General features: G+C 41.5%; 1 protein-coding gene across 2 annotated transcripts in view; it reads right to left on the bottom strand.

Moving 5' to 3' along the window:
• Window positions 1-24,070, bottom strand: part of KSR2 (kinase suppressor of ras 2) — a 607,737-nt gene that overhangs the window by 327,366 nt on the left and 256,301 nt on the right. The window lies entirely within an intron of this gene.

Here is a 24,070-nt window from a genome sequence, read left to right as displayed (position 1 = left end):
CCCCCGGAGAGCGGAAGACCCCCGGAGAGCGGAGAAGACCCCCGGAGAGTGGAAGAAGAAGCCCCCCCTGGTAATTGAGCTAATAACGAAGACAGGGGGGGCGTCCGGAGCAGAATAATAAAATATTTTAAAAAGCCTTGTGTTGTGTGTTTATTAACTTTTACTTTTTGCCTCCAGGTGAATGGATATGGGGTACATCGTACCCCTATCCATTCACTTAGGGTGGGGGGCCGGTATCTGGGGGCCCCCTTATTAAAGGGGACTCCCAGATTCCGATAAGCCTCCGCCCGCAGACCCCGACAACCAATGGCAAGGGTTGTCGGGAAGAGGTCCTGTCCTCATCAACATGGGGACAGGGTTGCTCTGGGGTGGGGGGGCCCGCAGTGCGCCCCCCTGCCCCAGAGCACCCAACCCCCCCATGTTGAGGGCACGCGGCCTGGCACGGCTCAGGAGGGGGGGGGGCGCTCGCTCGTCCCCACTCCCTTCCTGGCCGGCCGGTGGTAGCGTGCTTTGGATACGGGTCTGGTATGGATTGTAGGGGGACCCCCTACGTCAATTTTTCGGCGTAGGGGGGGTCCCCTTACAACCCATACCAGACCTAAGGGCCTGGTATGCTCCTGGGGGGGAACCCATGCCGGTTTTGTTTTTTTCCAAATTGACGTGGAGTTCTCCCTCGGGAAAGCATACCAAATGCCGTCGCTGCAATGGGCCTTTACAAGGTGTGACTAACTTTACACTTTGTAAAACGAGCCCTAATTTTACACTTGCAAAATAACACTTACGGCGCAAAAAAGAAGCTAGAAAGCTTTGTGGATCGCCTTAAGTGCTAATTTGCATACTAGCAACGGCATTTCGACTCGAAATGCCCCCAGCGGCGGATGCGGTACTGCATCCTAAAATTAGCAGTGTAAAATCAATTACACATGCCGGATCTTCTGTGTAACTTTGGAAAAAGCCTTTTGAGGATCGTTTCCAAAGTTACACACAGACTGAACAGCACTTAAGTCGGAGTATCTCTTTTGAGGATCTGGCCCGTTGTATTTTTGTGATTTTTTGCAAAGTGATGAGTGATTGGTTGCTACGGCTTACTAGACTGCACTTTGCTTTTTGAATTGTTTATTAAATATAGTGGTATGTCAAGGGTACATGTGACGGCTATCACCATCATTTGGTCCATCTTAGCGGGCTGACATTTATAGATCCAGCTCGAGTGTCCTCCAGTTTAGAATATGGCATTGGCTGGGAATTGGCAGAACCATCCCTTTAGACAAACGTATTCAGCCTCGGCAGCAGTGAGACAGGGCTCATTCTTGTGAAGGGATGCGACTCTTCCCAATTGTATATAATTTTCTTTACTATATGATGACGGGCTTGTGTGGGCAAGGGTTCTAATAGTGAAAATTAAGGTAAGTTCCTGTTTTTATATTCTTTTTTCTTTGAACAATGACTATGTTTTCTTGTTTTTTGGAATTTGGTTTATGTACTACTTAATAATGTACTAGCCTGACATGCAGTTCTAGCGTTTTGGCACTACGGGAGAGGCCACCACTCCTGAGGTTGGTGCGGTTTTCTCCCTTCGGTGTGTTACAATACACCTCAGAGGCCCTGGTGTAGCTAGTGTGCTGGGGGGTTTGGTTGGAGGCAATTTTTGCCCCCCCCCCCCCCAGCATTTGGGCCCCGGCCAGGCTACTCTGTAGTTAATTTAGCACCTTCTTTTGTATTTTCTAGCTTAGGGCTAGCTACTAGGCTTTCTTGTCAAGCCTTTTCCATTTCCTTTTTTATATAGTACACAAGTTGGTGACGGTACCATAGGGGCTACCCCAAATTCCCATTGAGGAGAGCCCTAGTGTTACTCTGCTATACAACCGCTGTACCTTTTATTTCCTTGTTGTTTTTGTACTCCGCATTTTATACATGTACTTTTAAGCTTATGGTTTTGTACTACTGGAACTGTTTGACATGACATGTTATTTTGTCTTAAATAAAGATTTTATAAAATATAGTGGTATGTTTTCTATGGCATTTTTAATAACTTCGGCTTTATACTGTATATTTAAACATTTCATCATATAAACTTGGATGACTCATTACGTTTGCTATAAGATTAGAGACATTCTTACAACAACTTGCCTTTCCTTTTTGGTCTATTTATCTCAGTGACATCTTAATTTACATAATCAACAACTACATTCTTGCAACAGAAAAGGGGCACAACAGGGATTCATGTAAAACAAGGACTATGAATAGTACTGAAGATGTATTTAGCACAATGTATTATTGCTGTATTCATTTTGTAAGTATTTCCATTTTTGAGCTTGGCCCGCGTTACCCTGTATGTTTTATATTTCTGCAGACATCAGTGCAATTTTAATTAAATCTCATTGCTACGTTCAGTGGAGCTGGTCAAAATATTAAATGATTTGTTACATAGAAAAGTGTAAATTGCTAATGTTTCCAGACAGAATTTCAAAGTGAGTTGGTAAAAATCTAGGGATTAACATGATTCTAAACTCAAACTGTTTTTTAACGTAATTAGTATTACTGCGTTAAGATAAAAAGCACTAATTGTTCCCTCCTACCCATCCCTAAACACTTACCTAACTCCTCTCACAATCTGTTTCAATCCTCATTGCAGTACTGCTCTCTTCTCTTTGTGGTTTCACAGGAAACACAGAGGGCAGTGTAACCATAAGCACCTGCTGCTGTCACTCAAACTCCTGTAAGGAGGGAGCAGGGGCGTGGCTTACCAATGCTGTGTTTGTCTATAGGCGCACACTACCTGGCTCGGGAGAGCACCTGCATGGTTGCCCTCATAGACCAAAGCTTACTAAGGAGTCACCCAGAGCAAAGAGAAGCAGACAGGGCTTTCAGAAGACTTCCAGAAGATGGGGTAATGGATAGTGTTGCAGATTGTATTTTAATTTAAAAATATAGAGCTAGATTCACGTAGCTCGGCGTATATTTTGGCCGGCGTAGCGCATCTCACATGCGCTACGCCAATGTAAAATAGTGAGCCCAGACCAGTATTCACAAAGATCTGGCGCCGTACGTTGCGCCGGCATGTGTACATAGGCCAGCGTAAGCCGCCTAATTCAAAATAGGCAGGTAGGGGGTGTGCTCCATGTAAATTAGCCGTGACCCCATGTAAATGAATGGCCGTTTGTACGGCGCATGCGCGCGCACTGCTCAGAATCACGTCGCAAATACTCCCTAAGAAACGTTGATCAATGCTTTTGACGTGAACGTAACTACGCACAGCCCCATTCACGTACCACTTTTGTAAACAACGTAAAATTTGACTGCTGTTCCGACGTTCATACCTTAACAGTGGCTGCGCCTCATATAGGCAGGGGTAACGTTACGTCGGACGTAAGCTTACGTAAACGGCGTAGCGGGCACAAGTACGTTCGTGAATCGGCGTATCTAGGTCATTTACATATTCTAGACGTAAATCTACGGAAGCGCCCCTAGCGGCCAGCGTAAATATGCACTCTAGATACGACGGCGTACTAACACTTACGTCGATCGGAGGAAGCTGAAATTCAGGCATATCTAGCTCCCAGAATAGCACGCATAGATAAGACGGCGCATCTTCTAACTTACGCGGCGTATCAATATGTAAAGGCTTCCTGAATCTAGCTCATTGTCTTTAATATTACTTTAAGTGAACAGACTAAAATATATAGCAAATGTTAATTTATATGTAATATTTAACCAAATATAAACCATGTAATTTTTCAAGATTTACACAGCTCTGTTACACAGTCTTGCAGGGCAGGAGACCAGGGCAGTGTATAGGAGATGCTTTCAGGTTTTGTCCCTTCCTCAGTTTTTGATTAGAAAGTGAAAGGAGATGCAGCATACTTATTTGTTCATCTCTCTGTCACTTTGCTCTCTCCTCTGCATGCTCCAGGTAGCATATGAGAACTGAAAGCACAACTAATTGGAATCTTCCAAACTGAGCTCTGCTGTATATGGGATTGCAAGCAGCTCACATCAAGTCAAATTTAGACACTTACACATATTTATTAAAACAGAGCAGAATTTTGACTTACCTGAAAACTCCATATCATGAGATGTCCCCAAGCAATGAATATAAGGGTGGGCAATATCCAGGCAAACGTAACTGTGCCAACAGGCCAAAAAGCAAACAGGGTTCAGAGTGCTGCTGCAAGAACCTTGCAGCCAAAAGCTGTGCCAGCAGAAGATTGGACATCCATCTGGTAAACTTTTGAGAAAGTATGAACAGAAGACCAGGTGGTGGCCTGACAGAGTTGGATGACAAAGGCTTGGTGCATACTCCAACAGATCTCATGTGTACAAAAGAGTTCAGGCAGAGATCCTCGTTTTGGAGCCGAGGAAAGGACAAATAGGAAATCTGTTTGTCTGATGGAAGCAGTAGCTTTTAGGTACACTCTAAAGCTCTAACTAGAGAGATTTTCTTTGGGTTCTTAGTAGCAGGGCACAAGGGTGGTAAACAATGTCCTCATTGAAATGCAAGGCTGAAACAACCTTTAGAAGAAAGGATGGTCTAGGTTGTAATACTGAACATGTCATTAGGAAGTATGAAGAAAGGGTCTTTACCAATGCTGTATCCTGGTCTGGGCCTTGTTGGCCTAGGCAGCACTTGCAGGGGGCAGCACGGAAAGAGTCCCCGCTGGCTTGTGCTACACTTAATGGGGCGGACTGGGCATAAGAGGCAGATTAGTCTAGCGCCCCCACAAGCGGCCGAACTGCTTACCGGTATGCGGGCGGTCTGCAATTCCGCAACTGTGGGGGGGTTAGGGTGGGGGGTACCGCTTCTAATTTTGACTGTCCTATCATCCTGGACCACAAACCTTCCTCATTGTGCTATATGTTTTCTGTTTTCTGCATCATTGGCATGGTTATATCTTCTTATGCCCCGTACACACGATCGGGAATTCCATCGGAGTAAAAGAGAACATGTTCTCTATCTAAACTCTGATGGAATTCCTCAGAATATCTGATGGAAAAACTCAGATGGGGCATACACACAGTCGCAATTTCCGATGGAAAAAGTCAGTCGGACTTTTTCCATCGGAATTTTTCGATCGTGTGTACAGGGCATTAGTCCTCTCCATAAAATTATCAGAAATTTGTGTTTAAAGTAGAACTATTTGCAACACTTTTATTTTAATTTTGGATTGAGTAAGGCCTCATACACACGACCGAGTTTCTCGGCAAAAACCATTAAGAAACTTGCTGTTGTTTTTTTTTTGCCGAGGAAACCGGTCGTGTGTACACTTTGACGAGGAAACTGTTGAGGATCTCGTCGAGCCAAAAAGAGAGCATGTCTTCTTTTTCCTCAACGGGAATGGGGAAATTTGGCTCGCCGAGATCCTCGACAGCCTAACAAGGAACTCGACGAGCAAAACGATGTGTTTCGCCCGTTGAGTTTCTCGGTCGTGTGTACGAGGCTTAAGGGAGGGTTATAGCCCCTGTCAGTTCATTTTTTACCATCCCTGTCCCATTGCAGAGATTTACCTTCATTTCCTGCCCCATTGCCAAACATTAAGTGAGAGGAAATCTATGCAAATTAAGGGAATCCATTGCCCCCCAGGCCCTCAGAACTAGTGTCCCCACTCAAATTTCAAGGTGGGTCTTAAACAGCAAGGGGTGTGTCCTTGACAGGAAGGGGTGGAACATATTTAAATTAGGGGGTGCACAAGTTTAGTCAGGCCTAGGGAAGCACAAAACCTAAATACACCACTGGTCTTTACCAGATAGGACAGCTAGTTCAGAGACATGTCTAACAGATGTGATGGCCACCAGAAAGGTGACCTTGCTGGCAATAATCTCTAAAGGAAATATCCCTGATGGATTTAAAGGATGGTTTCTGCAAGACAGAGACCAACAAATTAAGGTCTCATGGAAGTACAGGGTGATGCAAAGTCAGCCTGCTAAGAGAAATACCTTGCATAAAGGTTTCTATAAGGGAACAAGAGACCTTTGCAAAAGGATGACTAAGGCCAAAACTTTCCTCTTCATGTTGCTAGAGTTAGATTCTGGTCAAGACCTGTTTGTAGGATGGCCTGGAATGTGAGGCACAGAGTTATATAAAGGATTAAAATTACTGTGCTCACACTAGGCAAAAAAATATTTACAGGTGTGATAATAAGTCTTCTTGGAAATTGCTATTTCTACCTTGCAGAAAGCAAGAAAAGCTGACTAAGAAACCCCTCTATGCATTAGGACCTGGGTTTTAACAGCCATCGATCCCTAGTTCTGTATACAGAGTTAGTTTGTTGTTGTATCTGGAGACTAGGACGTCTACAAGAGATCATTGCCCTTGTTCAAAGCAGTGGCAGCTGAGATAATATGCCTGACAATTTTCCACTCCTTGGATGTGGACTTCAAAAGTGAGTTTCTGTCCATGAGAGGATCTAGCTTGCTTCTTTCAATGCAGTCAGGCCTTGTAAGAACCTTCCAATTGTAGAGAAGAATGGATTTGCCAATTATTAGAGTTGAAGTATTGACCTACCAGGACAAGGAGATTCTTGTTTGCTGGGAAAGGTGCATGGATATATCCAGGGAAAGCACCTACTTTTTCCATGCTGATAAGATGCTTAACTGGAGAGTTCTTCAGTCCTGCTTTGAAGGAGGCCACCGTTAAACCCAGAACTCTCATGAAAAATGTGACTGTGGGATTTCTTTTGGATTTCAGTTAAGCATGAGCCCTTAGAGAAAGAACTTTCTTTTCTGGAAGAAAAACCTTTGGGATGCATCCAGATTTTTTAAAGCTAATCACCCAACCAAAGGACTGAAGCAGCTTAATTGTCTACTGGACATTCGCTGGGAGCTTTGACAGAGATGAATCCTTCAGAAAAAAGGTTGCCTAGACAGCCAGTTACCCAGATTCCCCTTAGTTCTGAGAAGGACAAGCAGAGGTGCTACAATATTTGTAAATAGGCTAAAGGACAATATGACAAACTGGATGTGTTCATTCTGCCATTGCAGAGTGTGCAAACTGCTGATGAGGTGGGTAAATGCAGGCATCTAGGATATGTATGTATGCCATGCAGAGAGGTAATTACTGACCTTGCAGATTCCATTAAAAACATTGAAATGTGAAGGAATTGTTGACTGATTATACAGTAAGTCCAGGATATAATATCTCACAGTGACCAATAGAATTAGGCTTCAAGTGATATGAATTTAGTATAGTGAAATATGACTGGCTGCACTGGGTTATTGTACTTTGCACATCACCTTCTATTTATGGCCTTATGAAACAATCTATATAAACATAATCTTGGAAAGTGTTGGGGGCTTAATATATTACAATTGTTTACCAACAATTGAATAGTCTTACTTAGTTCATGACCAGCGCTATTGGTTTGCGATCATGGCTAGCTTGCATCTGACCTGGGTGTTTCCCAGTTTCCGGGAGCTGCGATGCACACCGTGTGTCCTCCCTCTCCCTCTGCGCCTCCGGATGCTGAGGGACGGGGCGCACGTCACGCTGCGCATCGACGCCACGCCCCCAGCGCCGTGTGCCTGACGTCATTCATTGACTCCGACATACAGACGCTGTGTGATTACAGCAGCGTTGCACTAGGGATATTGGCGCCATTTGCAGAGCAGACTTCCTGCTCAGGCTATGGCTCCTCCCCTCCCCCTCGTTTTTGCTTGCGTGACGTTGGTGGTCACTCCCCACTTGAGAGTATTTATACTCCCCTCAGATTGATATATTTCCCATGAGGTTGTTGGTCCCCGTTTAACTCTGACACCCATATGGTTTCTATGGGTCAACCCCGAGGACAAGGTAGCCTTATGATTCACCTGTTATAGTGGTTCTCCACTTTTGTTTGTGGCATTTTTATCCCTCACTTATCACTACCTACTTCCTGTATCTAGTTCTAAAACTTATACACCACTATTTCACTCCATCTAGAGTTGGTCTACCCCCACGTAGTCATTATATTTTATATTTTACTTTCATGTCTCTGATGCACTATACTGGTCTTGCTTGATGCATATCTAGGTAGCAGACTATATAGTATAGTCTACTTACACTATTACGTTTTTTATCCCCCCCAGATTTCTTCACGATTACACAATCACTTTTTATTCCACCATCCATGGGGTACACTACCCCTTGGGTCAGGTCCTCTGAGGGTCCTCTTCAACATCCATTTTGGGCATACACCACCTTAGCTCCCGGTACTGTTGACTTGCCCTGACAGTTTGCAGCCCATCTCGCTGCCAATCAGATTCGCAGGTGATTTGTAAGTCTTGGGACATATCTTTTTAGTATGTCCCACACCAGTTTATACTGTTTTTACCTTCTCCCCCCTTTTATACACACCCTCCAGCTCATTTAAGACCCTGTACCAACAGTCTATATATTTTATTAATTTCAGATACACATTAGCATCAGCTCCTGAAGAGTGCAGTTGCACGAAACGCGTCAAGCTATTCCGGTGCTATTATCATGTACTACATGGGATCATTTTACAATTTTCAAATGTATTATGCTGTAACAATCATGACATGTATATAGCTATCATATGTTATATGGATTAATCTGCCTGATTTTTTGTATACTACTACCAAGTACCGCAATGCTTTTATGCTATATTGTAATATATGTATATATATGAATTAAATATTATTATTATGTATTACTGTCCTGTGTGCTCAGTATAGAGATTCAGCATGCATTCTACTGGTCAGACACCCATTGTCCATTATCACTCATTTAGGTGTATGTTTCATACAAAGTCCCAACCTTCCTTTCAATTCAATCGCTATACAGGGATGGAGACACGGGACCTAGAAGTCCTATGCCTTATTTAAAGTCCCAAAATTCCCTACCCCCCCCCCTTCCTGCCATGTCTGTATAAACATAACATTTAGGGTTAACAGTTAAAGTTCCTGTATATAGAAAACCAAAATTACTCTTAATAGGACTTTGAAGCAACTTCTAATAAAAAAAAAAATGTTATATCAACATTTATTTCATCAATTTAAAATGTTTAAACCACTTCTATTTATATCACATAGTATAAAAAAGTTTTACAAAAAAAGGGTTGCAACATCAGAGAGTGCGGTCCAAATGGTATTCCCCACAGCTGATGGTTAACTTGCAGTCATTGGGTTTACAGGTTGGTCCATTCAGCGTAGGGACACCAACGTGTTTCGAAAAAACAGTGAAAGTTCCTATAATCGCCATATTTTTCCAATAGCAGCAAACTAACGAGTTTGCTTTAATGTGTTTTCAATCCATTAAATTATCAGAGAACTGTCATACAGCAATGTCTATTATAGTTGGAAATTCCAGTGAAAGAATACTAGCATTACCATTCAAATCCAGCCAGAATGGGTGATAATGGATCTAAAAACAAAAGACATTCTAAGCCAAACTAACGTATTATCGTCTGTTTTTGTTTTTTATCTAACTGAAACTTTTTCAGTTCAGCTGTTAAAAATGGGCCTCTTACACGCCAAAAGGGATTTCAGTTCAGTGTAATAAAACATTGTTAAATGGCTTGCTCATGGTAATTTCCTTCTATTGCTCCCCTAGTGGGCCATACTGCCTGTGGGGAATGATAAAAATGGTTATAAGCATTTTGAATTCTACATGAATTGTCGTTAGTCATATGCAAATACATGTGCATATATTTTAATAGGAAATAGTCTGTCTATTTAATATAGAGGGTATACTGATCCTTACATATTGTTTAGGGAGATTATAAAAACCAGATTATCTGATTCTCAAAATGTCAACTGTTCCTCAATTTCTCATTTACCTTAACAGTGCAAGGTATTATTTGCCTAACCCCCATGGTTCGAACCAAAGATGCTTGAAGCTACTTTGAATCTCTATGCTTTGAGATCCTCGCCAAACCTCAATAAAATGTTTACTCTAACTTTCCAGACATTCCTGCCAGAATTGCATAACTATAATTATGAATATTTTGATGAAACTCATCAGTTGCAAATTACAAAAACTTTTTAATAGTCTTCATCCGTCCCTGACCAGATGCTCATTACACCTAATTGCCAGAACCAACATTGCCCACTATATGATTGTTTGCTTAACCCTCTGTGGCAGACTGATGGCCTTGGAGACCTTTAAAATCCTCACACCTCTTGCTGCATTTATACAGTAACCTCATAATTAATTTCCAGATAATTAAAACTTCCTTTTAAGTGGATTTTTCCCCATGAGAGCTGTCTTTTTATGTGCAATCTATATTTAATTTTATCACTTAACATAAACACAGCAAGTGTAAAGTGGATAATCATTAAGCTAAAGCTCCTTTTTAAATATGGTGTTTGAATCACAGCTGCAAATCCACCACAGCAAATAGAGGAGCTCATTAGATTTAACTTGCACTGAGAGGAATTCTCATAGGCCTAAAGATTCATAATATATAAGGCAGTCTTACTAATAACTCCTGTTACACTATACATAAAATATATCTTTGGATTCATTTGGCTTATAAAGTAGACCCATTAAACAAATATAGTTTATTGATTATTTTGTAAATGAAAAAAAAAAGAAAAGAAAACAATCAAATAATTGAATAGGATATCTTTTAAGGTAAGCATGTGCACACGTATCAGTACTCGTGAAAATGCAACTTCAGGCTCGATTCTTTCAGCTGTAAGCTTTTGTGCAAACCAATCAATATACGCTTTTTGTGATTTTTATTACCAAAAATATGTAGAAGAATACATATCAGCCTAAACGGAGAAAATTGCTTTTAAAAAAAAACAATTGGGGCTATTTATTTCAGCAAAGAGTACAAAATATTGTGTTTTTTTCAAAATTGTCGATCTTTTTTTGTTTATAGCGCAAAAAATAAAAACCGCAGAGATGATAAAATACAACCAAAAGAAAGTTCTATTTCTGGAAAAAAAAGGATGTAAATTTTGTTTGGGTACAGGGTTGCAGGAACGCGCAATTGTTAGTTAAAGCGACATAGTGCCGTATTGCAAAAAATGGCCTGGCCATTGAGCAGCCAATTCTTCGGGACTAAAGTGGTTAAATGAAATGAACGGCTCTTGAAAGCTCTGTACTAACGATACGATTATCGTACGATTGCTTCGAAAGCAGTATTTTTCGTCTTATTATTGGATCGTTGGTGCAGGCCTTAACGTGGAGGTTCACCCGAAAACTAAGGGGCAGATGCACAAAGATCTGCCCCAGCGCAGCGTATCTGAGATACGCTACGCCGCCGTAACTTACTTCTCTTTGGTTCGAATCCAGAAAGAATTTGCGCCTTAAGTTACGGCGGCGTAGTGTATCTCTCGCGGCGTAAGGGCGCGGAATTCAAATTTGGCGGGTAGGGGGCGTGTTTCATTTAAATGAAGCGCATCCCCACACCGAACGAACTGCGCATGCGCCGTCCCCAAATTTTCCGCCGTGCATTGCGTGAAATGACGTTGCAAGGACGTCCTTGTTTTGACTTGGACGTAAATTACATCCATCCCGCGATTCACGGACGACTTACGCAAATGAACAAAAAAATTCAAATTAAACGCGGGAACGACGGCCATACTTAACATAGCAGGTTTAACTATACGCCACTAAACAGCAGCTTTAACTATACGCCAGAAAAAGCAGACTAGAGACGATGTAAAAGAATGCGACGGCCGCTCGTACGTTCGTGGATCGTCCGAAATAGCTAATTTGCATACTCGACGCAGATTACGACGGGAACGCCACCCAGCGGATGCCGAAGAATTTCATCTTAGATCCGAAGGCGTACGAAGATGTACGCCTGTCGGATCTAACCCAGATGCCGTCGTATCTTGTTTTGAGGATTCAAAACAAAGATACGACATGGGAAATTTGAAAAGTACGCTTTGTGGATCTGCCCCTTAATTTTTAACATTAGATTGATGCTCATTTTGTCAAGGGGAATCGGGTAGTTTTTTTTAAATCAAAGCAGTGCTTACCGTTTTAGAGAGCGATCTTCTCCGCCGCTTCCGGGTATGGGCTGCGGGACTGGGCGTTCCTATTTGATTGACAGGCTTCCAACAGGCTTCCGACGGTCGCATAGATCGCGTCACGATTTTTCGAAAGTGGCCAAACGTCAGTGCAAAGGGTGCCGTATAGAGCCGCACCGACGTTTGGCTTCTTTCGACTACTCATGACGCGATGTATGCGACCGTCGGAAGCCTGTCAATCAAATAGGAACGCCCAGTCCCGAAGACCATACCCGGAAGCGGCGGAGAAGATCGCTCTCTAAAACGGTAAGTACTGCTTCGATTTTTAAAAAAACACCCGATTCCCCTTGACAAAATGAGCATCAATCTAATGTTAAAAAAAAAATTTGGGTGAACTCCCGCTTTAAGTCACAATGAAGCAAACCATAGTAGGCAACCGGAGTCAATGATTCATTTATGTAACTAAAATCCCCAAGTCTATTGTTTGCTGTCTGTTGCCACAAGCATCTTTGTACATTAGCCAACTGTAGCACCCTCTAAATGCTGGACTTTCAAGTCTTCTGCATCCCACTGCAAACCACCAATGAAGAATCTCATTAAAGAAGAGCTTAATGGGTGAGGTTTCTGTTTTCTTCCAGCTCTGTCCACACTGACAATACACAGAATTGCTAAACATTCTGACAAGCAGCTATCGCTTTGAGTGGCATTTCATTTTCCCTCTTGTAGGGACGATGTCAGAAACGAGATAGCTTTGCATTGCCTCTGTAACATTTAGACACTAAGAAGTCTACTTAAATCTAACAGCAGGCTTCATGATGGTCATGACACTGGTTTACAGGAATGGAATAAGCTGTCAATCAGTAAGCTATAACATACCATTTTTAACATAGAAAAAGTCTATTTAAAATTGCTGTACATTGTTGTTGTGGTTTAACTTCTTTGCCACAGTAGATGATAAGGTTCAATTAAAAAATGATCTACTAATACTTGAACAGGGTCCGGAATCTCTGAGCTCATCCTTCAGCTCTGTCCCTGCACTTCACATAGACTCCGAAGGCTGCCAACATCTCCCAAACTGGCTTCCTGTACTACAACTATTACATCAACTAATCTTATTTCTCCCCACCCATAAATCAAGTTACAGACCAAAATATTTACACAAAAGAACAATTTCCTTCTGAAGCAGGTTTGATGACATTGTTCATTATTTACAGGAAGCCTGATTGTGCACAGATATTTGATGTCATTTTTTTTATTTAAAAAGAAACAGTAACAAGAAAAGACAAATATGTCAGATATATTACTGCTTATTTTATTTGCTGATGACTTGCAGCAATGTAGCTTCCGAATGTTATGGCAAGCGTTTTTTTTTTTATAATACCAGTAGTGAGTAGGTTATAAATTTTACTCCTGAATGGAGCTATTTCATTCTTATATCTGATAAAAAAAAAAAGCTGCAGTACTCCTGCCATGAAGGGAGGTGAGTGGGTTGTCTTAGCCAACAGGTTTAGACTGAAAAGGGGAATTGGAGAATAATACTGTTTTTTAAAGTGCCTTCGTTTTTTTTTTTTTTTTTTAATAACAAACATGTCAAACTTAACTCCACTGTACAGTTTGTTTTGCACAGAGTGGCCCTGATCCTCGACTTCTGGGTTTCCCCAGCGACTCTCGCGGCTCCTCCCTGCATCATATAATATCCTAGGAGAAGTGCTCTCCCTGGGGGTTGGCATAAGGTACTTAAAAATCTATATAGGCGACGCTTTAAAATTTTAACAGGTTACCTGTTTAGAGTTACAAATTAAGTCTTGTGCTAGAATTATCGCTCTTGCTCTAACGATGGCGGCGATACCTCACATATGTGGTTTGAACACCGCTGACATATGCGTGTACGACTTACGTATGCTTCTGTGCATGAGCTCGGAGGGATATGGCGCTTTCAATTATTTTTGTGTTATTATTATTTATTTTACTTTTTATTTTTACACTGTCCCTTTAAAAATATGTTATCACTTTTATTCATGTTACAAGGAATTTAAACATCCGTGTAATAGAAATAAGCATTTTTTGATAGATCTGATATCAAGAAGACCCCACAGATCTCTCATTTACCTTTAAAAGCAGAGAAAAAAAGTAATTTTGACTTTAAGAAAAAAAAATCTCGTCCATCTGTCAGAAGACTGGAAGGGATGTCAGAGGGCGTTCCAGTCCTCCAAGAACATAGACCCGAGTGGGGGTTATCTTGCCCTTACTTGGCTTCCTGCCTAGCCATTGGCCACATACGATCATTTCTGGACTTACCAACAGCTCCGGTAAGCTCGGAAACACCCGGGAAGCGGCGGAAGTGGGGCACCTCTGCCGCTGCCTAAAAGTGCTCTTGTAAACAATCTGTTGCTGGGGCCACTTTTATCGGAAATCCGGCTGCCTAAGGGAAAAAACAACACCAGGGTTATGGCAGCCAGCTGCTGCCATAACAACGGTATATAACCTCTAAATCATGACATACATCCCCAGTTAGGCCGTCATCAATTAAATGATAATGGGAACTATGGGAATTGGGAAAAGAGTCACAATAAATAATTGTAATTTTGATATAGGTATTATTAAAACCCAAATTACGCATTTTGGGACATAGTCTCACTTGCTCGTATTATAGGTGTAACAAGCTCTGGCCAGTGATAATGGAGTGAAAATGGAGTAGCCAGTGATGCAGTTCAGCCACGGTGGATGCAAGATGGTATGCGGTCTCTCTAGTAGTCCGTTGTGGCTAGTTAACCCTTATGGATCATCCCACAAGTAACACATACCGTTTTTAAGTCAGAGTGGTGACTTTTCATGTCCAATCCAGTGATATCTAGAAGGGGGATTAATCCCTTATGTTAATCGCCAATGACCAGGATGGCCAAAAGGCAAAGTAACGAAGATTGAATGACAGGTTAAACCTGGGAAAACTATAGTGGAGAATAAAGAATCCGTCATCATCTTTATTTGTCTCCCTAAAGCTGAGTCTACTCTCTTCGGGAAGCAACAAAGTTTCCCCACTCGAATCACCGAGTAGGGTCGGCCAGCAGAATTATAAGTTAATTTGAGCTTTAGAATCCGTAGGTCCTGCGCATTAAGGAAGCCATTGGAATTTTCGTTCCTCTCCTTCCAGCTCATTGCATTCCCCCACAATGCTTTAGAGCAATTAACGCCAGAAAACGCAGCGATAATAAGTTACTAGAATGCTGTCTGCAGGGAGGAGGACATACTTATATAGTACAACCGGTCCTGGAATTGGGAAGGGGGTGGAGCCTACCCTTACATATATGCTGTCATGCTGTGACAGGAAAGTTGGTGTGTGGTCCTGCAACACTTCTGCATGCTGAGGGGCAGTGTGTGTCTTAGGGTGACAAATCGCTGTATTCATTTAAGCTGCCCAAAGATGGATAAAATTTCAAACGAAAATCCTTAGGAAGCCAAAGGAAAATTTGTACAAACATTTTTAGAACTTTTTTGTCCTTCAAAATATTTTGTATGCATTTTAACATTTGATTTTGGAATAAATGGACTCTACCAAATGAAAAACACACACATACTGTTAGAATTTAATTTGTTGAAGAAAAATTTTCCAGCCTGCTGCTTCAAAGTTTCTCGTCACTGTGGTTGAAAATGTTGGTTTAGAGAACTTTCATAAAACCTTCTTTTCCCAAAAATGTTCCTTGGAAATTTTGCCCATCTATGGCCAGCTTTAGTCTTCTGGGTTGAGCAATATTAAAACCAAGAGGAAAATGTTTTGGTATGAATCCTAGCAAACTAGGCGGAACTAAATTAGTAAAAGCAAACAGCCCACATTCCCACTAAAATACATGGGATAAGAGTAAAAGTATAAATATGGATATATAATAGCCATTAATTGATAAATGAACACTGGAACATAAAACAAATTAAGCTCAGTTTGAGTTCAGGTCAGCTCACAGTTTACTTGTACAAACAATGGGTCCAACTCTGCATCACTAATTCAAATAGGTCATGTCATCTTCAATAGAATAATGTTTATTATAAGTGCACAATGAAGAAGACTATATGATTTTTTAAGAATAGACATAAAATATAAAGAGGTTACTAACCAGCTAAACAAAAGATGATAAAAAGGATGTAAAAAATAAGAGGACAGTGTGTGGACAACTATCTGTCACCAGGTGACAATGATCAATAGGAAACATAGTGAGGGCAGATGTGAGTAAAAGGAACACAGACAGTAATAATAAACACCTGACAAATGACTCTGGTGAAAAACAAAAAGCTGACGTATGTTTTTACATTTCCCCACTCAATACTAAACTAGAGAAAAATAGTTTTTACTGGAGTTCTACTTTAAAGTGTATTTCCACTTTTGCAACAAAATTGGGAGAACACCTACATTATATTTGTTACAGTGGGTGACCGCGATATTGTGTCAATCTCGCTCCCTTTCTCGGCGAGATTGACCACCTACCGAGCTGGCTTGCCGCGATGGAGACAAAGCCGTCATAGAAGCGACGGGAGATCTGACTTGGATTCCCGCCAATTCTACACGTGTGCAGCGTTTGTTATGAATCCTGAGGGGGAAGTCCCCGCCGGATTTTAAATAAAAATCCGGCATGGGTTCCCCCCTCAGGAGCATACCGGGCCCTTAGGTCTGGTATGGGTTGTAAGGAGACCCCCCTACGCCGAAAAAACGGCGTAGGGGGTGCCCCTACAATCCATACCAGACCCGTATCCATATGCGGGCGGGAGGCTTATCGGAATCTGGGAGCCCCCTTTAATAAGGGGGACCCCAGATACCGGCCCCCCACCCTAAGTGAATGGATATGGGGTACATCGTACCCCTACCCATTCACCTGGAGGAAAAATGTTAAAGTTAATAAACACGACACAAGGGTTTTTAAAATAATTTATTAGTCTGCTCCGGAGACACCCCCTGTCTTCTTTAGCTCTTTTCACCAGGGGGGGCTTCTTTTTTGACGTCTTCGGGTGGGGGCCGCTCTTCTTCGCCGCCGTCTGGTTCTCTTCCACCGCCGGGGGGTCGCTTTTATAAAAGCGCCCACCCCCCGGCGGGTTTCCTCTGACGTCTTCGGCGGGGGGTGGTGTGCTTCTCAGGGGGGGCTTCTTCTTCCGCTATCCGGAGGGGTCTTCTCCGCTATCCGGGGGGTCTTCTCCACTCTCCGGGGGTCTTCTTCTATGTTCGCCGCTCTCCGCTGTTGACTCGGCGCACCCCGGTTCTTCCTCCCGCTGTCCGGTGCCTTCTCCTTCAGGGCTGAACGTCTTCTTCTTCTTCTGTGCTGTAACGTCTTCTTCTTCTTCTTCTGTGCTGTGGGGTTTTCTCAATTTTGACTGCAGTGGAAATATGTTAAAAGTATTCACTAAGGAGTATATTTTTACTCTCTAGCCACTGACACAGCATGAAATAAGTGCAGAAAAAAGTGATGACATAATTCATCACACTGTTTTTGTTGACCTGTTACTGTCAAAAGGATGCTTCATATGATGTCCATAAACCAAAACAAAAAGAGCAAAATATTTTATCCTTAATATAACAAAGAATTAAAAAAAATGCAAATAAAAAGTTCAGTCATCATTAAAATAAATTGGAGTATGACCATGAGAAAATAAACATTTTCTAGCAATACAGCTCCCAATTTTCTATTTGAAAAAGCCAAACACGTCTTTGCAAATACCCAAAACCCTTTTATATTGGACCCAGAGGTACTTTCTTCTCAATCAGATACAAAGCAATTGACTACACTACATTATAACTAGTCCTCTGTGCGGCACCATTAAGATATTAGCAAGGGTAGCACAATTTGATTTGCCTTGGGGAAGCTGCAAATGCAGTTTTCTTAAATCGCCAGCAATTACTGTATTTTTACCAAAATTATGGTTCATAAAAAAAGTGATCTCATTACCATTTAAAAATATGAGCAATAAAGTGCAACAACAACAACATTTAAATGAATTGACTCGTATCACTTGAAAAACATTGAGGTGATATTTTAATATACCGTACTTTTCATTCCTCCATAGAAGAGATTATTTATCATCATATACCTAGGCCAGTATAGTGACATTAATGTGAGTCCAGCATGAGGTCAAGATATTTTTAATGTACAGCATTGAGCTGATTCAATGTCTTATTCAAAGTCTCTATAACAGTAATCACTGTTCCAATCAATGTTACGAACAGTTTACGTCAGCTGTATTAGAGTTGAAATAGGTAAGACTGTTTTAGCCTCTGGTGATTCATTATTGAGACATTGACATTTACATACCGTAAAGAAAAACGGAGAAAAAAGCAAAAAAAAAATGTTAATATAAGGGAACTATAGCAATGCTCTCAATGCTCTGAAACTGTCAAAATCCAGAATTTTTGTTTCAGTTAAAGTGGTAGCTTGAATTACCCAATGAGACTACTTTTGTCTGAATGGCAATTACCTGATTGAGATTTTTCAGAGGAAAAATTATACCATCTTATGGCTATCAGATGAAGCTGACAAGCATAGAAAGTCATAGTATTAGGCCACTTTCACACTGAGGCGCTTTACAGCCATTTTAGCGCTAAAAATAGCGCGGAAAAAAAGGGCCAGAAAAGCCCCTGTAAAGCACCTCTCCTGTGGGACGTTAAAAATAGTCCTGCAAGCAGCATCTTTGGGGGCGGTGAAGGAGCGGTGTCCCTGTCAATTGAAATGCTTCAGCAGCGGCACTACAGGGCGCTATTGGCCCTTCTTTGGCTGCTAACAGGGGCTAAAAGTGCCCTGATAGCGGCCGAACAGCAAAGCTAAACTACAGGTAAAGTGCTGCACTTTACCGTCGACACTCTTACTGCCCTAGTGTGAAAGTAGTCTTATGCCGTGTACACACAATCGGACATTCCGACATCAAAACCGTGGATTTTTTTCCGATGGATGTTCGCTCAAGCTTGTCTTGCATACACACGGTCACACAAATGTTGTCGGAAATTCCGAACGTCAAGAACGCAGTAACAAACAACACTACGATGAGCCGAGAAAAAATAAGTTCAATGATTCCAAGAATGCGTTGAATTGATTCCGAGCATGAGTAGGATTTATGTGCTTGGGAATTGGCTACAGACGATCGGAATTTCCGAGAAGAACTTTTGTTGGTGGAAAATTTGAGACCCAGCTCTCAAACATTTGCTGTCGGAAATTCAGACAGCAAACGTCGATGCAGCAAACATGGTCGCATTTTCCGACAACAAGCTCACATCGAACATTTGTTGTCGGAAAGTCCAACCGTGTGTACGCGGCATTCGAAAAAATATAGAATAAATATAGTGTGTGCAACCTGGATGATTGCTTATGACAATGCTTATGTTTTATAAATAGACCCCTAAGAGATAAAAGTCTTTTTTAGTCCCAGGTATGTTTGATTTGCTTTTAAAAACGTATATTTGGAATGTCGAATACATGGGGTAGATGGTATAACAATATCTTTCTAATGTCTTGTTGCATACTTTAAGCATGAAACTGTCTTTGTCCAGTCTTATTTGCCATTGCCCTGAACCCTGGAGTATTTTACCTCTGCCTGTTCTTCCTCTCTGTGACCTGATCGCAGGACACCGGCGGCGATCGGGGGGAAAAAAGGCTTCTAAAAGCAAACACGGCAAAATGCTGCATGTAAAACATGGCAAAACAGATGTTTTTAAACATCAGTTACTACCTGTCAACTTAAATTGTTCAGGAGAGGTTGTAAGACACCCCGTGTACATTAAGCCTTACAGGCACAACATCATTTCTCATAATTAGTTCAATCTTTCCAATGCTGCACTTGCTACAGGTGTTTTTCACTAGCAACTTCATTCTTTCTAATTAAGTGGCCCATGCTAGAAAGTTCAATAATGCCTGGTTCTCTTCTCCGGGACTCTCTTACCAGACTCAGGGGAAACTTGACCAACAGCAACCGGTTACTCCCAGAAAGTGGTTGCTGTTCCATGTTCATGTGGTGAACCCAAGTTCCCCTCTCCACCAAACATTAGATGATATTACTTCTGAAACTGCTGCCACAGAATGAATCCTCTCACCTCACTTCTACTGACAGAAGGATAATACCCTTTAGTTGGAGAAAACGATTTCTGTCTTCATCCAACTTTGAGGTAAAGGGAGTTAAATCAATTACAGACCCACTACAGCAGGGGTGCCCAACCTTTTGAAGCGCGGTGGCCACTTAAGATACTTGGTAACTGGTCGCGGGCCACAATCAGCTTAGCGGGCGGATGGCAGGTCCATGTCCACTCTGCATATGCAGAGCGGACACAGACACAGCCGGATCAGATTGGAGGTAGGACACAAGTCAGTTTACATCGGCCACTCCTTAGAGGTGAATGGAGGGTCCAATTGGACCATGTGAAAGGGGCCCATGGCTGCTTTCACACTGATGAGCTGCGGCTTACCCGCACCGCGGGTACAACGCAGTGTACCTTTTGGCTTTTCTACACTTTGCAATAGACTTCTATTATATTCTGCAGGTTTGTTGTACTTTCAGAAAGCTCAAACTTACAGGAAATAACAGAAGTGTATGGCTCAGTGCAGGTAACCCGCAGGTTCACTGCTTTGCATCTGCAGATTAGTTTGAAAGCAGCCCAGTAACTACTGGCAGATAGATATGCCCATATATACACTGGATTTTAGTAATAAACTGACCTTTAATAACAGTATTCTATTCCATCCCAGAGCAGGAGGTCGTGGGCCACATTAGAGGGCTCCGCGGGCCACATGTGGCCCCCGGGCCACTGGTTGGTCACCCCTGCACTACAGTATATATGTATTCCTCTGTGCAGCTCAAGATGTACTCATTCAGCATGTATTCTCATTGATTGTCCAGTCAGTCCTAACAATATTTTTGAAAATAATAACATGTAAAATAATGTACATCATTCTCAGGAAAAAATGCATTTGTGGCTTTAAATATAACATGTCCAGAACAGGAATGTTTTCTTGCTCTAGTTTCCATGGTGTCAGACCTTTTCATTATTCTGCCATTGCACCTATAATTAAATTCATATGTAAGGTAAGAAGTAGAAGTTAAAGTCACTTCACAGTAGGAGTATTCACAACAATCTACTAATATTAGCTTAACATGGAAAGAGCAGCTGCTTAGTAGGAAAAAAAAAATTAAATTGAGTTTATCCTTTCTGTATATTTCTGTATATATTGTATTCTGTAGTCAACTTGAACAAAAAAACTGACACTGAAACATAACAGCAGGAAGCAATAGGTGTGTGCAAATATATTTATCCATCTGCTAGAGTTCTCCGGGAACCCCAGACTCTAGGATGCTCAGTATACAAACAGCTACCAGATATCACAATGATAAAAACTCATGTTTATCACGCCATTGGTTTGAAAAGCCTAATTTTACATATTTTATGTTTTTTCTCTGCCTCAGAGTATTTCTATCTTATAATGTTGGGTAAATAAAGCCTTAGCTTTAATTTAAACAGTCTGATCCAGGATTTTTTCCTCTCTTTTACTACTTGTACTAGCTTATAGGTCCCTACTTGTCATCTTAACTATCCCACGGGTCCCTGAGTGAACCATACCGTATGTCTTGCTTACTAGCTCCATGTACGTTTGTAAGACTGGATACTTCCTTTCCTTGCTATTATACATATCTATATTATCTTTTGAGGTTCTTTTCAAATTTATTGGTCTTTTTCAGACATGTCGACTCATCCGCCCCGGATGAGTGGAAACCATGAAACGTGGCGGACCTATTCAGGATGCAGTCATGGCTTCAAACCACCATGTTCCTCTTGTATCCCTATAGTTTTTATTATTAGTATCTTTCACTCATCATATGGAGCCATGAATACCGGCCACCAGCATGTGCCTTGACACCAATACAATATATTCCTTGTATTCGTGTTTTGTACATAAACCGATTCTGCATGTATATATTATGTGCTAGATATACTCCTTGATAATAAATACTTTTATATATTTAAAGATACTTTTATACATGTTATGGTCTGCCATATGCTTCCTTTAAAGTCCCAAACTTTTTTGCTTTGTAACCAATATAGGGATGAAGACACGTTTTTTGTGCCTCATCTAAGGTCCCGCTCACTTTTCCTTTCACGTCACCTTAACTACGTTTTTTTTTCCTTACTGCTTCTCAAAATAAATAAGCAACACAATAAAAATGAGCGTTAGCTAATGAACACCCTCCTTTTTCCTGAATTTATTACAGCATTGACTATGGTACTTTAAACAACCATTAAGAATCCTTGTTCCATTATTATCACAGTTGTAAGTTCACTGGTTGCTACAGGAAACACATCTTAGCACACTTCTCATATATTAGCCCCATGTGTTTTTAAAACATTTACACCTGTATATAAAAAGAGAACGGTCTTTTTAAGGAGTGCTTGCCCACTTTGCTTTTTAAGGTCATTACTTATGGCTAGCAGCAAGGGAAGTATGATGGATAAGATGTGATCAGAAAGAAGCAATGAGATAAGGTAAGAGTGTAAGGGGCCTCTCAGGATCCAGAAGTAGAGTGGTGAGATATGAGGGGATAGTAGGGGAAAGGTGGCCTCATACCTAGTACACACGATCATTTTTCCCGTCTGAAAAACTGCAGTGTTTTCCTTTAGCCGGGAAAACTGTCTGTGTGTATGCTCCCGACAGGAAAACTGCGGTTTAAAAAACATGTTCTCTTTTTTTTCGCCGCGAATCGCATCGTTTTTTCCCCCGCAGTTTTCCTATGGGAAAAACTGCGAGGGAGCATACACACGGCCGGTTTTCCCGACCAAAGTTCTCCTGGCAGTTTTCCTGTCGGGAAAACCGGCCGTGTGTACAGGGAAAAAGGGACCGAGCCGGTTCTCGGTTTTCCAGGCGGTCTTTTGACCGTCGGGAAAACCGATCATGTGTACTAGGCATGAGATGCATCTACAGCACTGGATTACTGGATTAGTAGTCCCCCACATCCAGAGATGGTGGTAATGAGGGACCTGAACAGAGAACTTAGGTCAGTATAACTTGCTTCACTAGGTAAACACAGAAAAACACCTTGCAGGATGTTTGAATTCTAGGTACAAATTTTGTTGCATAGTTATATCCAGCTTGGACTAATGTAAGTATACATATGTCACACCTGTGGGCCCTCTGAAAAAAAACAGAGAATACAGGTCCTGGAGGCGACTGCCCTGCTGCATAATGAACAAAGGGCACCCGTCAGAGAGCACCGTCCATTTTTTTCTCTGTGAATGCAAAGCATCAATGACCCACCTCTTCGGGTCATCCAATCAGAGAATGTCTTGCATTCCTTGAGAAAAATGCAAAGTGATTCTGTAAATGGTACATGTGCTGAGCAAGTGACCACGTGTGTTTACTATTCTGTGCTCACAGGACCCAGAAGACAGCAGCAAACACTGTAGTAGAAGGTGAAGACCACAGTTATTCTCTGATTCCACAGGGGTCCCACAAATTTGGTCCAAGCTGGCATGCAGAAAAAATAAATAAACTGCCATTCAACATTTCAGGGACATTCATTTCCTAGTCAACAAAGCATGTGTGATTAGCTACAATGTGTGCATGGTCTACATATTTTTTTATGTCTTCCAACAGAATACAATTGGTGCTCAAATGTCCACGTTGCTTGTAGCAAAGTATGTTTCTAATCTAAAGTTGTTTTTCAAAATGAAATACCATCATAACATAATAATAATCTTTGTGTGCTAAATCGCATAGGCTATATTTTTGATGTGAGCTAAAAAGCACATTGCCATCTACTGCAACTGAGAAAAAAGCATTTATAGAAATTGAATTTCAGAAGAATGTGTAACAGATAATAGCCATAATAGCCAAAGAACTTGAAGAGTTTACTAAAGTCTGTTATTTTATATTAAGTGAACTATTCAAATTGTTAAACATTTGCTTGCAAAGCAAAATACATCATAAATGGAATCCATACAATGCCATGCTGGTATACTCCTATGGATAGCAAAAGATCACCAAGTCCACTGCTCATGAGCTGGCTGCCTTAAAACCTATTTAGGGTGGAGTACTCCTATGGATAGCACAAGATCACCAGGTCAGTTACTTATGAGCTTGCCAACCAGGTGGATGATATGTTGAGATGAGTGACAGGGCACCAAGGAAGCCTGGCCAGA

Source organism: Rana temporaria, chromosome 1 (genome assembly GCF_905171775.1).
Source record: "Rana temporaria chromosome 1, aRanTem1.1, whole genome shotgun sequence".
Classification (NCBI taxonomy): domain Eukaryota; kingdom Metazoa; phylum Chordata; class Amphibia; order Anura; family Ranidae; genus Rana; species Rana temporaria.
The sequence above is the reverse complement of the archived record's forward strand: the minus strand, read 5'-3'. Positions and strand labels throughout refer to the sequence as shown.